At 34.4% G+C, this 11,682-nt stretch overlaps 1 non-coding gene across 1 annotated transcript; it reads left to right on the forward strand.

The window, feature by feature from the left end:
• The first annotated feature begins 5,631 nt into the window (after positions 1-5,631).
• TRNAV-CAC lies at positions 5,632-5,704 on the forward strand. Its single transcript has one exon. It is a non-coding gene; the product is annotated as a tRNA-Val (tRNA).
• The last annotated feature ends 5,978 nt before the right edge of the window (positions 5,705-11,682 follow it).

Raw genomic sequence — 11,682 nt, forward strand, 5'->3', positions numbered from 1 at the left:
GGGAAAACTTATTTTAAATCCACCCAATCTAGACTAAAAGTCAAATAACCTAGATCAAAGTCAACTTTCCCTCTAGTAAAAGTGGCTTTCCCCTTATTAAATTTTTACCACATTGAATCGTTCATACGACTTACAAATTTTAAAGAAGTGCTTTTGGTAAGGCATTTCATGATCCAAAACCAAGCTTGCATTGATCAAGAGAAGTAACCTTATCCGAAGGGCTTTCGCAGCTCTGCTTAGAAGCGTCCAGCTCTCCTCGAAGCAGTCCTAATTATTGTCAGAGAAATAATCCTCCGTCAAACCAACATTACTAGCACCACTCATTTTTTTTTCTCCGTAATTTGGGATGACCCACTAAATTCTAATTTTGGTTTTCTGGAAACATCGATGAATGGATTTTTCGCATGAAGAGCAATTTCTCATGACACGTGCATTGGTGATGAGATGCGGAAGTTTAGAATTGAAACAAATTCAATAATAGATAAAATTAAATGATAAAATTAATAGTTTCTTCCACCCTTTTAATAAAGGAAGAACCTGAAAAAATGAAGATTCTTCTCCTACAACTTATAGTTTCTCCCTAGTATCAATTGGAAATTACATGATATTAAGAGACATCTACTTATGGCTCGAGATTAGATGAGCTAATTCTACCTAGAGACAACAATTAGGTTTCAAAGAAGAGACAACTCTCATTTTCACACAAATATTCAAGAACAAAACGAAAGTCTATCCTCTCTCCAATCGTATCTCTTATAATTTATACTACAACCAAGGATACATTTAGTACTTTGGAAATATTATAGAATTGGGGCACAAAAGGTATTTTATTGTTGATTGGCAACATCCACAATGCATTATCCTCCCTTTCTTTGAACAAGTTCATCCTCAAATTCTTCAATGCATATTTTGTGTTTGTTTTTGAACTTCTTCCTCGCTTGAAAGCAATTCTTTCTCGGGTTTCCTAATTTTAGTTTCTCATTTGTGTGGTAGTACCTTCATTGTTAACTTTTATTGCTACAAACCTATTTTAGAAATCAACAAAATGGAAAAACCTTAAACATGAAAATTGTTTGAGATCACTACAAAAATTCCTAGAAATAAACATTGTACGACTAAACACACGACGACGTTGCTTGTTTGACACATTTCAAGGTTTCAAGTGATAATATGAATGTTAGTAGAAAAAATCATCTAATAAAATCAAAAAAATAAACAACCATCAACAAAAAGAAAAAAAAAAACTAAATATAAAAACTGTACTACACAGTTAAAAAGCATGCTACATAAATTGGATTTGTGATGTTAGATGACAGATTAATACGACGAAGGAAAAATCTCAGAACCTTTTGTTTTCTATCAAGATTTGTTTTATCCTTTCCTACTACTTCATAGAGTTTACATTTTGGAAAACAAAAAAGAAAGGAAAATTCTTCTTAACCATACCACAAACCTATTTAAATATTTTTATGAAAAACGTACAATAAAAATCGCAAACAAAAGAAGTTCCGAAAGTACTACACTAAACATCAACTCAATAGTGATGCAAATGATGAGTAATATGATAGATAGATGACCTAAGTTAAATTAAACTTCAAAATCATCATAAGAAAATTACTTAATTAAAACAAATACACACATATATATATATATAGATAGAAAAAAAAGAAGAGAAAATCAAATGTAGATCTAGCTATAATCATCGTCACGTCTTCATTATACTTCGTATAAACAAAGTTTTAGGTAATGAAATGTCATAGACCTACATTACCTTCATCTCTGAGAAGACAAAAGTAGGAGCAGTATGGAAAAGGAAGAAAGAAAGAGAGAGGGAGATTCCAGAGAAGAATGAAGAGAGATGATTTGTGGTTTGAAACCCAATGTCACCATTTTACTCTTCATTGGTTCTTAATATAATAGTACCTTCAGTGTTAAATTTTACTTCTACAAACCTACTTTAGAAATCAACAAAATGGAAAATACTTAAACATGAAAATTCTTTGAGATCACTACAAAAATCCCCATCAATAAACATTTTACTACCAAACACACGACGGCATTTCTTGTTTGACAACTTTCATGGTTTCAAGTGATAATATGAATGTTAGTAGAAAAACCCGTCATAATCAAATCAAAAAAATAAACGACCATCAAACAAAAAACTAAATATAAAAACTGTACTACACAGTTAAAAAGCATGTTACATAAATTGAATTTGTGATGTTAGATGACAGATTAATACGACGAAGGAAAAATCTCAGAACCTTTTGTTTTCTGTCAAGATCCGTTATATCTTTTCCTGCTACTACATAGAGTTGACATCTGGGAAAACAAAAAAAAGGGAAAAATCTCCTTAAGCATACCACAAACCATATTTAAATATTTTTACAAAAAACGGACAACAAAAATTCCAAACAAAAGAAATTTTGAAAAGTGCTACACTAAAAATCAATTCAATAGTGACTCAAATGATGAGTAATATGATAGATAGATGATCGAAGTTAAATTAAACTTCAAAATCATCATAAGAGAATTGCTTAACAAACACAATATATATATATATATATATATATATATAAAAAGAAAAAGAAAGAAAGAGAAAATCAAATGTAGATCAAGATACAATCATAATCACGCCTTCATCATACTCTGTATAACCGAGTTTTGGTAATGAAATGCAATAGACCGACATTACCTTCATCTCTGAGTAGACATAAACAGGAGCAGTACGAAAAGGGAATAAAGAATGACAGAGAGGGAGAGGGAGATTCCAGGGAAGAATGAAGAGAGATGGTTTGTGGTTTTGAAATCCAGTGTCACCATTTTACTCTTCATTGGTTCTCAAAGTGGCAGTACCTTCGGTGTTAACTTTTACTGCTACAAACCTATTTTAGATGTCAACAAAATGGAAAAACCCTTAAACATGAAAATTCTTTGAGATCACTACAAAAATCCCTAGAAATAAACATTGTACTACTAAATCGTCGTTGCTTATTTGACAACTTTCATGGTTTCGAGTGATAATATGAATTTAGTAGAGAAATTCAGTATAATCAAATCAAAAAAAATAAACAACCATCAAATCAAAAAAAAAAGAAAAACTAAAAAACTAAATATAAAAACTGTACTACACATTCAAAAGCATGCTACATAAATTGAATTTATGATGTTAGATGACAAATTAATATGACGAAGGAAAAATCTCAGAACCTTTTGTTTCCCGTCAAGATCCGTTTTATCTTCTCATACTACTACACAGAGTTTACATCTTGGAAAACAACATAAAAGAAAAATCTCCTTAACCATATGAGAAACCCTATTTAAATATTTCTAAGAAAACGTACGACAAAGATTCCAAACAAAAGAAATTATGAGAAATATTACACTAAAAATCAATTCAATAGTGATGCAAATGATGAGTAAGATGATAGATAGATGATCGAAGTTAAAATTCAAAATCATTACAAGAGAATTACTTAACTAAAACAAACACATATATATATATAAAAAAGATAGAGAGAAAACAAATTTAGATCTAGCTACAGTCATCCTCACGTCTTAATCATATATAGAGTTTTGAGTAATGAAATGTCATAGACCGACATTACCTTCATCTGAGCAGACATAAGCACGAGCAGTACGAAAAGGGAAGAAAGAAGGAGAAGGAGAGAGATTCCAAAGAAGAATGAAGAGAGATGATTTATGGGTTTGAAACCCAGTGTCACGTTTTCGTTGGTGTGCAACATTCTTTTGAATGATATATCACCTCTTTCACTATGCGGGATCCACTGAATTTACCGGAAATAGATATCGGGAAATTCTCGGCCCCAAAAGTGTGTTTTATTACTATTCTACCAAATAGGACCATCATCAGATTTTATAGACATTTTTGATTCAGCAATGAAAGGACATGCTTGTATTTACCTACGCACCTTGATAAGCAGATTTTGATTCTGCACAAACATTTCTAGTCTCTTCTTACATTTTTATGGTGTAAATGTGTAAAAATAGTACCATTACTAAGGTAAATTTTGGTGACGAGAAAATATCTGCCCAGGTAAATTTAATAAACCCTTTTTTGGTAGAGAAAATAAAAGTTAGCTACAGTTTTCTTTGTTGTCAACGTGAAATCAAAAAGTCAACATTGTGGGACCTATTTAAATCATGCATGAAGGACCATTCTTATACAGACTTCTCTTGCTCTAATAGCTATTTCTACATGGCAGCTTCATTCATCCCGAAGGGTGCAATTTTTTTTAGGTTGTTGTCTTTTCTTTCAAATGATGTTACCAAAATACCCGATAAGTTATAAGACATTTAGATTAATGGTTGTATTCGATATTTTGATATTTTTTTTCTTTCGTATGTAATTTTGATATTTAAGCCGAGTTTATAGTTTTTAAACTAAGCATAATAGAAGATCGGTTGTATTTAAGTCCGTGTTTGGTACGTATTTTAAAAAAGTTTTGTGTTTTCAAAAACAATTTTTTTTGAAAAACAGAGGAAAACGCGTTTGGTAGAGGTATTTTCAGAAAATGATTTCCATTTGTTTTCTATTTTTGGAAACAGAAAAATGAAAACAACAAATAATCGTTTTCTGTGTTTTTTCTTTTCTTTATTTCTTTTTTCTTCTTCTTCTTTTCAGAACAAAGTAAGAGCTTGCAAAAAGAATCACATGTGCAAGAATTGTTTTTATCATTATCTCGACGAGTCTTTATATTTGATTTTCCTTGGTTTTCAAAACAATTTTTAAATTTTTTACCAAGTAGCTTTTAGAAAATGAAAACAAGGAAAAATGATGTGTTTTAAAACAGTAGAAAACTATTTTTGAAAATTGTACCAAACAGGTCATAATATTTTGATATTTTCGTTTTTTTCTCACATAATTTTGATAGGTAAGCCGAGGTTTTAGTTTTTAAAGTCGGTATAATAGAAGATTCAAGGCTCTTTTTAAGTAATATATATAAAGGCAAGAGGGGACAAATTTATAAATACTTAAAATTTTCAAGCCTAATATGGTAATTAGGTAAAGCCTAATATGTAAATAGGATATTCTAGGGGGATTGCTGTCTCCACTAGATCTCTGGTGTAGCTCCATGCCTACACCACTCCCTGGAATAAAATTCTTACATCCAAAACTAAATTAAAAGAGTTCAAGTTTTGTAATATATGGATAATTTTAAGACCTACTAAAAAAAAGGAGATAACATTGATTGCACTTCCATTTTCTTCATTAGCTTATCTTTTAATTCTTTCATGGTAGCTAAGCTGAAACTGCAGAGTCATAGAGCATAGTGAACCAGACTAGAACTTCCATGGATTCAGCATGAATTTCAATGTTGGTGTGCTGCAATATTTGACCCAATCAAAAGCTAAGTCTACTCCTCTTTTTACTCCCCATTCTCTATAGTGTCCTGGATGTCCTCGACTCCCAATGGTGTTTCCTGTAAAGTCAAAAGCTATAAGGGTAAAGTAATAAGCAAAGGTTTCTAGCGACTGAAGAGTGCAGATTTTGATGACTATTCCAAAATCCCCCTTTTTTTTATCTAGAGAGTAGATGGCAGATCACTTTTTGGTCTGACTGGTATTTTTAGGTGTTACAGTTGCCACAAAATTTTGAAGCAACTTGGTGTCTGAGTGGTGTAGTGGTTATCACGTTAGTCTCACACACTAAAGGTCCCCAGTTCGAACCTGGGCTCAGACAATATAAATTTTTTTTTCTGGATGCTGCGAATATTTGGTTTTACCTTTTACGCAATATGCATGTTTGGATCGAGGGCAGCTAGTAGTTAGACTTCTGCAAATCTCTCATCCGCATATTCTTTTCCCTGTGAACACTTATGGGTTAATTTATTTGCTAGGAAGGCAAGGATGGAGGATAAAGAAGAGTCTTTTGTCCAGTTTTCTTAATGCTATCTGTATGGGTAATTTGTACACTTCTTTGAGGAAATTGATTTAAAGTTGAAAGGTAAACCTGATTTATATATATATATATATATATATATATTATTTTTAAAGCATTCCTTCCATCCCAGTTGCTTCCAGAGGGCAAAACTTGTGGCCTTGGTAGACCACATGTCTGTTGTCGTGATCAAGCCTAAAGCTTTTCGTATGCAGTGTGTTGGTGAAATTTTGACTGCTGTTGAGGATAGCAATTTCGCAGTAAGAGGTGAGTACCACTGCAATCTTGGCTTTCAAATTTTCATGTGCGATGTCATACCCGCAGTTTGGTTAAACTGTTATTTTTATTATTTTTTTTTTTTTGTTTTGATCAGAAAAAATTGGGGGTACGGCTACGCATACAGAACATTCTCTCCCTGTCTCTCTGGTTGGTCGACATCCCCGCAAGGAGCAAGCTACGAGCTAATAAACTATACAGATCTAATGGCAACTTCAAGATGAAACTTAGCTTATATAAAGACAACTCTCTTTATTGATGTTTAGAAAATCTCTCAAAACTAAACACAAGCTCTAATCTTGCTCATATAATCAACCACAACTTTGGTGATCATATATATATAAAACTATGAATTCCTTTTCCTACTCCTATTACCTTATTACATGTCTTTCCTTTTCTTAGAACTAGATGACTTCTAATTCCCTTAGGATTACATCAATTTCCTAATCTTGTCCTAACCAGCTTGTTAGTGACTTCTATGTTGAAGTTAATCCAACATTCTCCCCGTTAAGCTTCAACCTTACCCGTGACATATCTTGTACTCCAATCAGTTGTCTCATTTCTTCAAACTTGATCCGAGCTAATGCCTTTGTCAATATATCTGCTTTCTGCTCAGTTCCTGGTATGTGTTCAACGTTGATGATCTCCTTCTCGATACATTCTCGTATGAAATGATACCTTTTGTGAATGTGTTTCGTCTTCCCATGAAACACTGGATTTTTAGTGAGTGCAATTGCAGACTTATTATCAATCTTGATGAAAACTTTTTCAGGTTCTCTTCCTTTGATTTCACCCAATAATTCTTGAAGCCATATTGATTGTTTAGCTGCTTCTGTTACGGCCATGAACTCAGCTTCGCATGATGACAGAGCTACTGTGTCTTGCTTCTGTGAACACCATGTAATAGGTGCTTCTCCTAGATAAAATATATGACCAGTTGTACCTTTTCCATCATCTTGGTCAATATTATGACTGCTGTCACTATACCCAACAATTCCTTTTGATCCTCCTCGACCATACTTCAATCCACAGCTGATTGTTCCTCTTAGATATCTCAATATCTTCTTTATTACATCACCATGAGACTTGCGTGGACTCTGCATATAACGGCTTGCTACTCCCACAGAGAAAGCCAAGTCTGGTCTTGTGTGTAACAAGTATCTAAGGCATCCAACATTTCTTCTATAACTCGTTGGATCAATCTCAGCTTCTTCTTGTGCCTTTGAAACTTTAAGTCCAAACTCCATTGGTATCTTAGTTGGATTACAAGTTTCAAGTCCTGCTTCTTTCAGAATTCTCCTTGCATAAGCTTCTTGTTTAATCTGAATCCCATCTACTCCTTGATGAACTTCTATGCCAAGGTAATAAGTGAGTTTTCCGAGGTCTGACATCTCAAAATTTGATGACATTTATCTCTTGAACTCATTGATCACCTTAAGGGAGTTGCCAGTCAAAAATAGATCATCTACATAGACTGCAATCACAAGAAGCGTTCCCTTTTCTTCTCTATACTGATGTTTCTTTAGAGCACTTAACAAATCTGATTTCTCTTAAGATTTGATCTAACTTTGTATTCCAGGCTCGAGGAGCTTGTCTTAGACCATATAGAGCTTTTGATAACTTATAAACCTTATGCTCTTGTCCTTTTACTTGAAAACCTTCTGGTTGTTCAACATACACATCTTCTCGTAATTCACCATGTAAGAATGCTGTCTTAACGTCTAAGTGGTGAATTTCCCATGAGTTTGATGCAGCTTCTGCTATTAAGAGACGAATTGTCTCTAGTCTAGAAACTGGTGCAAAAACTTCATCAAAGTCTATGCCTGATTCTTGAACGTATCCCTTAGCTACAAGTCTTGCCTTATATTTGTTAATAGTTCCATCAGCATTTCTTTTAACCTTGAAGATCCACTTAAGACCAATCACTTTTACCCCACCTGGCTTATCAACTAGAAACCAAGTCTTGTTTCTATTGATTGAAATAATTTCTTCTCTACATGCTTGTGTCCATTTAGTCGGGACCTTTTCTTCCTGAAAATTCCTTGGTTCATCATTAACAGAAAGTAGCATAATCTCACATTCTTCTGCAGCTTGAAGAAAATAATCCTCCAGATAGTGTGGTTTTTGAGTCTGTCTTGTTGATTTTCGCAGTGGAATGGTTTGAGTTATTTCATCGATCTCTTCTTCTTCTTCTTCTTCTTCTTCTTCGTTATTCTCAGTATTTTCATTATTCTCTTCTTCTTCTTGATTAACATCATTGTTTCCATTGGTATTGATGATTATGGGTCATTTGCCTTCATCAATTACTTGAACCCATCTCATGTGAAACATTCATGGATCCCTACTTGGTCTATCATTAGTTTCTTTCCAGTTCCAGTTTGCTTTTTCATCGAATACCACATCTCGACTCACTATCACTCTTTTCGTTGTTGGATTGAATAATCTGTAAGCTTTGGATCCAGGCTCAATTCCTAGATTCACAAGAGTCTGAGATCGATCATCCAGTTTCTTAAGAGTTGCAGAATCAACTTTTACGTATGCTTTGCAACCAAACACTCTTAAATGATCTATGTTTGGTTTTCTCTTTCACAAACTTTCATATGGAGTCATGTCTTTCAGAGCTTTCGTAGGTATCCTGTTTATCAGGTATGTGGAGTGTCGTACAGCTTCTCCCCATAGATAATTAGGTACCTGCATAGCCTTTAAAGAACTTCTTGTCATCTCCATTAGAGTCATGTTTCTCCTCTCCACCACTCCGTTTTGTTGTGGTAGCCCTCGAACCATCTTGTTCTGAGACATAGTTTTAAGGTTCTGAAACTTATGTGTCCTAACCTTGCGTGCCACTTCCATGTCTGATCTTCCAGTCTCATATTCAGACACAATGTCCTTCGAATCATGAGACTTATCTTGTAGAGTCTATTCTGTGAGCGTGAGACTCTAACTACAAGTCTTCCACTTGGGTCATGAACTGTTAGATAATCTTGTCGCATTCTAACATCACATCCAACTTCTGTAGCTTGTCCTAAACTTAGAATGTTGGTTTGTAAGTTTGGGATGAAGTAGATGTTTGTGACAAGCTTCTGTTCTACGGTCTTGCTCTTAAATAGTATTGATCCTTTCCCTTCAATTTCTACACAAGATCCATCCCCAAACTTCACTTGTCCTTTGATTTTCTCATTGAGTTCAGAAAAGTAGTGTCTCTTACCAGTCATGTGATTGCTGGCTCCATTATCTAAATACCAGATTCCTTCTTCTCCATCCTTTGATTCGTAGTTCTTTGGTATTAGTTTCCCTTCGTTTAAGAATACAACTTCGTGCATGAAAAGAGCTGTATCTGCTTCCCTTGTTTCATTCTTGTTTGCTTCTTCCATCTTTTGTATTCTTTCAGGGCATACAGAGGAGAAGTGTCCTGGTTTATCACATCTGTAACGAATAATGTTTGATCTATCCTTCTTTTCTTTCCCTTGGTTTTGATCATTCTGACTTGTTGTTCTATCTTGTGAGTTAAACCTTCCTCCCCTTCCTCGGCCTCTGTTTACTCTACCACCTCTTCCACGACCTCTTCCTCTTGTCGCAGAGTTTTGTTGGTAAGAGTTTGTGTACAAGAGTTTTCCTTGAGTTTCTCCATTGTTTTCTTCATCAAGGATTCTCTCTTCATATGCTTTCAATCTTCCAATTATATCTTCATAGCTAGTCTTCTTTAAATCTAAGACTTGTTCGAGAGAAGCTATGATATGAATATACTTGGATCTTGGTAAACTATTGAGAAACTTCTTTACCAGTTTATCTTCATCAATGGATTGTCCAAGTGACACATCTTTTGAGGCTATTTCTGATAGCTTTCCTGCAAAGCTATCAATAATATCAGTGTCTTTCATCTTCATTCTTTCAAATTCAGACATTAAGGTTTGCAGACGGGCTTCTTTAACTCGATCAACTCCAAGATTACGTGCCTTTATTGCATCCCAAATTTTCTTTGAAGTTTCCTGTTCACTAACTTGTAGAACAAGACATTCTGGTATTGCTTGAAAGAGTAATCCAATGGCAACATTGTTTTTGTCTGGGTCCAATGTACCAGGATCAATTGTTTCCCAAACTTTGTAGATTTTCATCAGTACCTTCATTCTCATGGCCCATACTGTGTAGTTTGTGGCGTTGAGGATTGGAACTTGTATTGATGGTGGCGTGAACTGTTTTGCACCCACAATGGTGGTTTCTTTTTCCACGGCTCAAAAACAAGCTTTGATACCAATTAATGACAACTGCAAGATGAAACTTAGCTTATATAAAGACAATTCTCTTTATTGATGTTTAGAAAATCTCTCAAAACTAAACACAAGCTCTAATCTTGCTCATATAATCAACCACAACTTTGGTGATCATATATATATAGAACTATGAATTCCTTTTCCTAGTCCTATTACCTTATTACATGTCTTTCCTTTTCTTAGAACTAGATGACTTCTAATTCCCTTAGGATTACATCAATTTCCTAATCTTGTCCTAACCAGCTTGTTAGTGACTTCTATGTTGAAGTTAGTCCAACAAGATCTCGTACGCTTAACTCGATCTGGTTAAACTGTTTGATTGTACTTTCTGTATAGGTTTATAGTTGGTGAGAATGTCTGACTATCCTGACAGCATTGTTTGGTCCGATCTTCTTCTATCTCGAGTAAATCTGACAGTCATGAGTATGCTATTGCTATGGTTGTTAATTCTCTCTACCCAAAGTTTGAATTACTTGATAGTGCACCAGATCACAAGGATATGAATTTTAAATCATGAGAATACCAAGTTGGACTGATCCTAGTTGCCGGTACTTGTTTGGTAGAATGTTCGAGCCATCCTTGATTGATCTAGTTTGGGAAGAGTAAGTAACATTTTTATAAGCTACTCACATCTCTATGGCTTTAAAGCTATATATTAAATGTCTATGAGTGATGGCGGTAGCTTTGCAGTTACGTTCTTATTATGGCTTGAACATTGTAGGTAAGTCAAATAAAACAAAGACCAGACTCCAGAGAGTCGGACCAAAACTCCATTTTTGAACTGCCAAAACAAAAGCCAGCATTATTCCTTTTCTTATAAGGTGGCCAATAGGAATGCGTATCCTTTACTATTTTTGAACTCCGTGAATGTCTGTTTCATAAAAACACTGCGCCTTCAGTACAAGTGCATCGAATAGTGTGAGAAGACACTAAGTAAGGGACTCCAGAGTGCGTATTTGCAAAGTTTGATTTTACCAGCCAAATCAAACCGTAGTTTTTTTTCTAAAGTTGATCTTAAGTCTTTTCTAAAAGTCGAGGAATTATTAATCATGTGAATCATGCTAAGGGGATGTAGCTCACATGATAGAGCGCTCGTTTTGCATGCGAGAGATGCGGGATTCGATACCCCGCATCTCCATATACATTTTATTTCAGGTTTCTCTGTTAGGTGGACTTTATTTTTTTGTGTCAAAAGCCAATGATGAAGGTTTTAATCGTTTTTAAGGTTTTGATTCA

This window comes from Papaver somniferum, chromosome 4, assembly GCF_003573695.1.
Source record: "Papaver somniferum cultivar HN1 chromosome 4, ASM357369v1, whole genome shotgun sequence".
Lineage (NCBI taxonomy): Eukaryota > Viridiplantae > Streptophyta > Magnoliopsida > Ranunculales > Papaveraceae > Papaver > Papaver somniferum.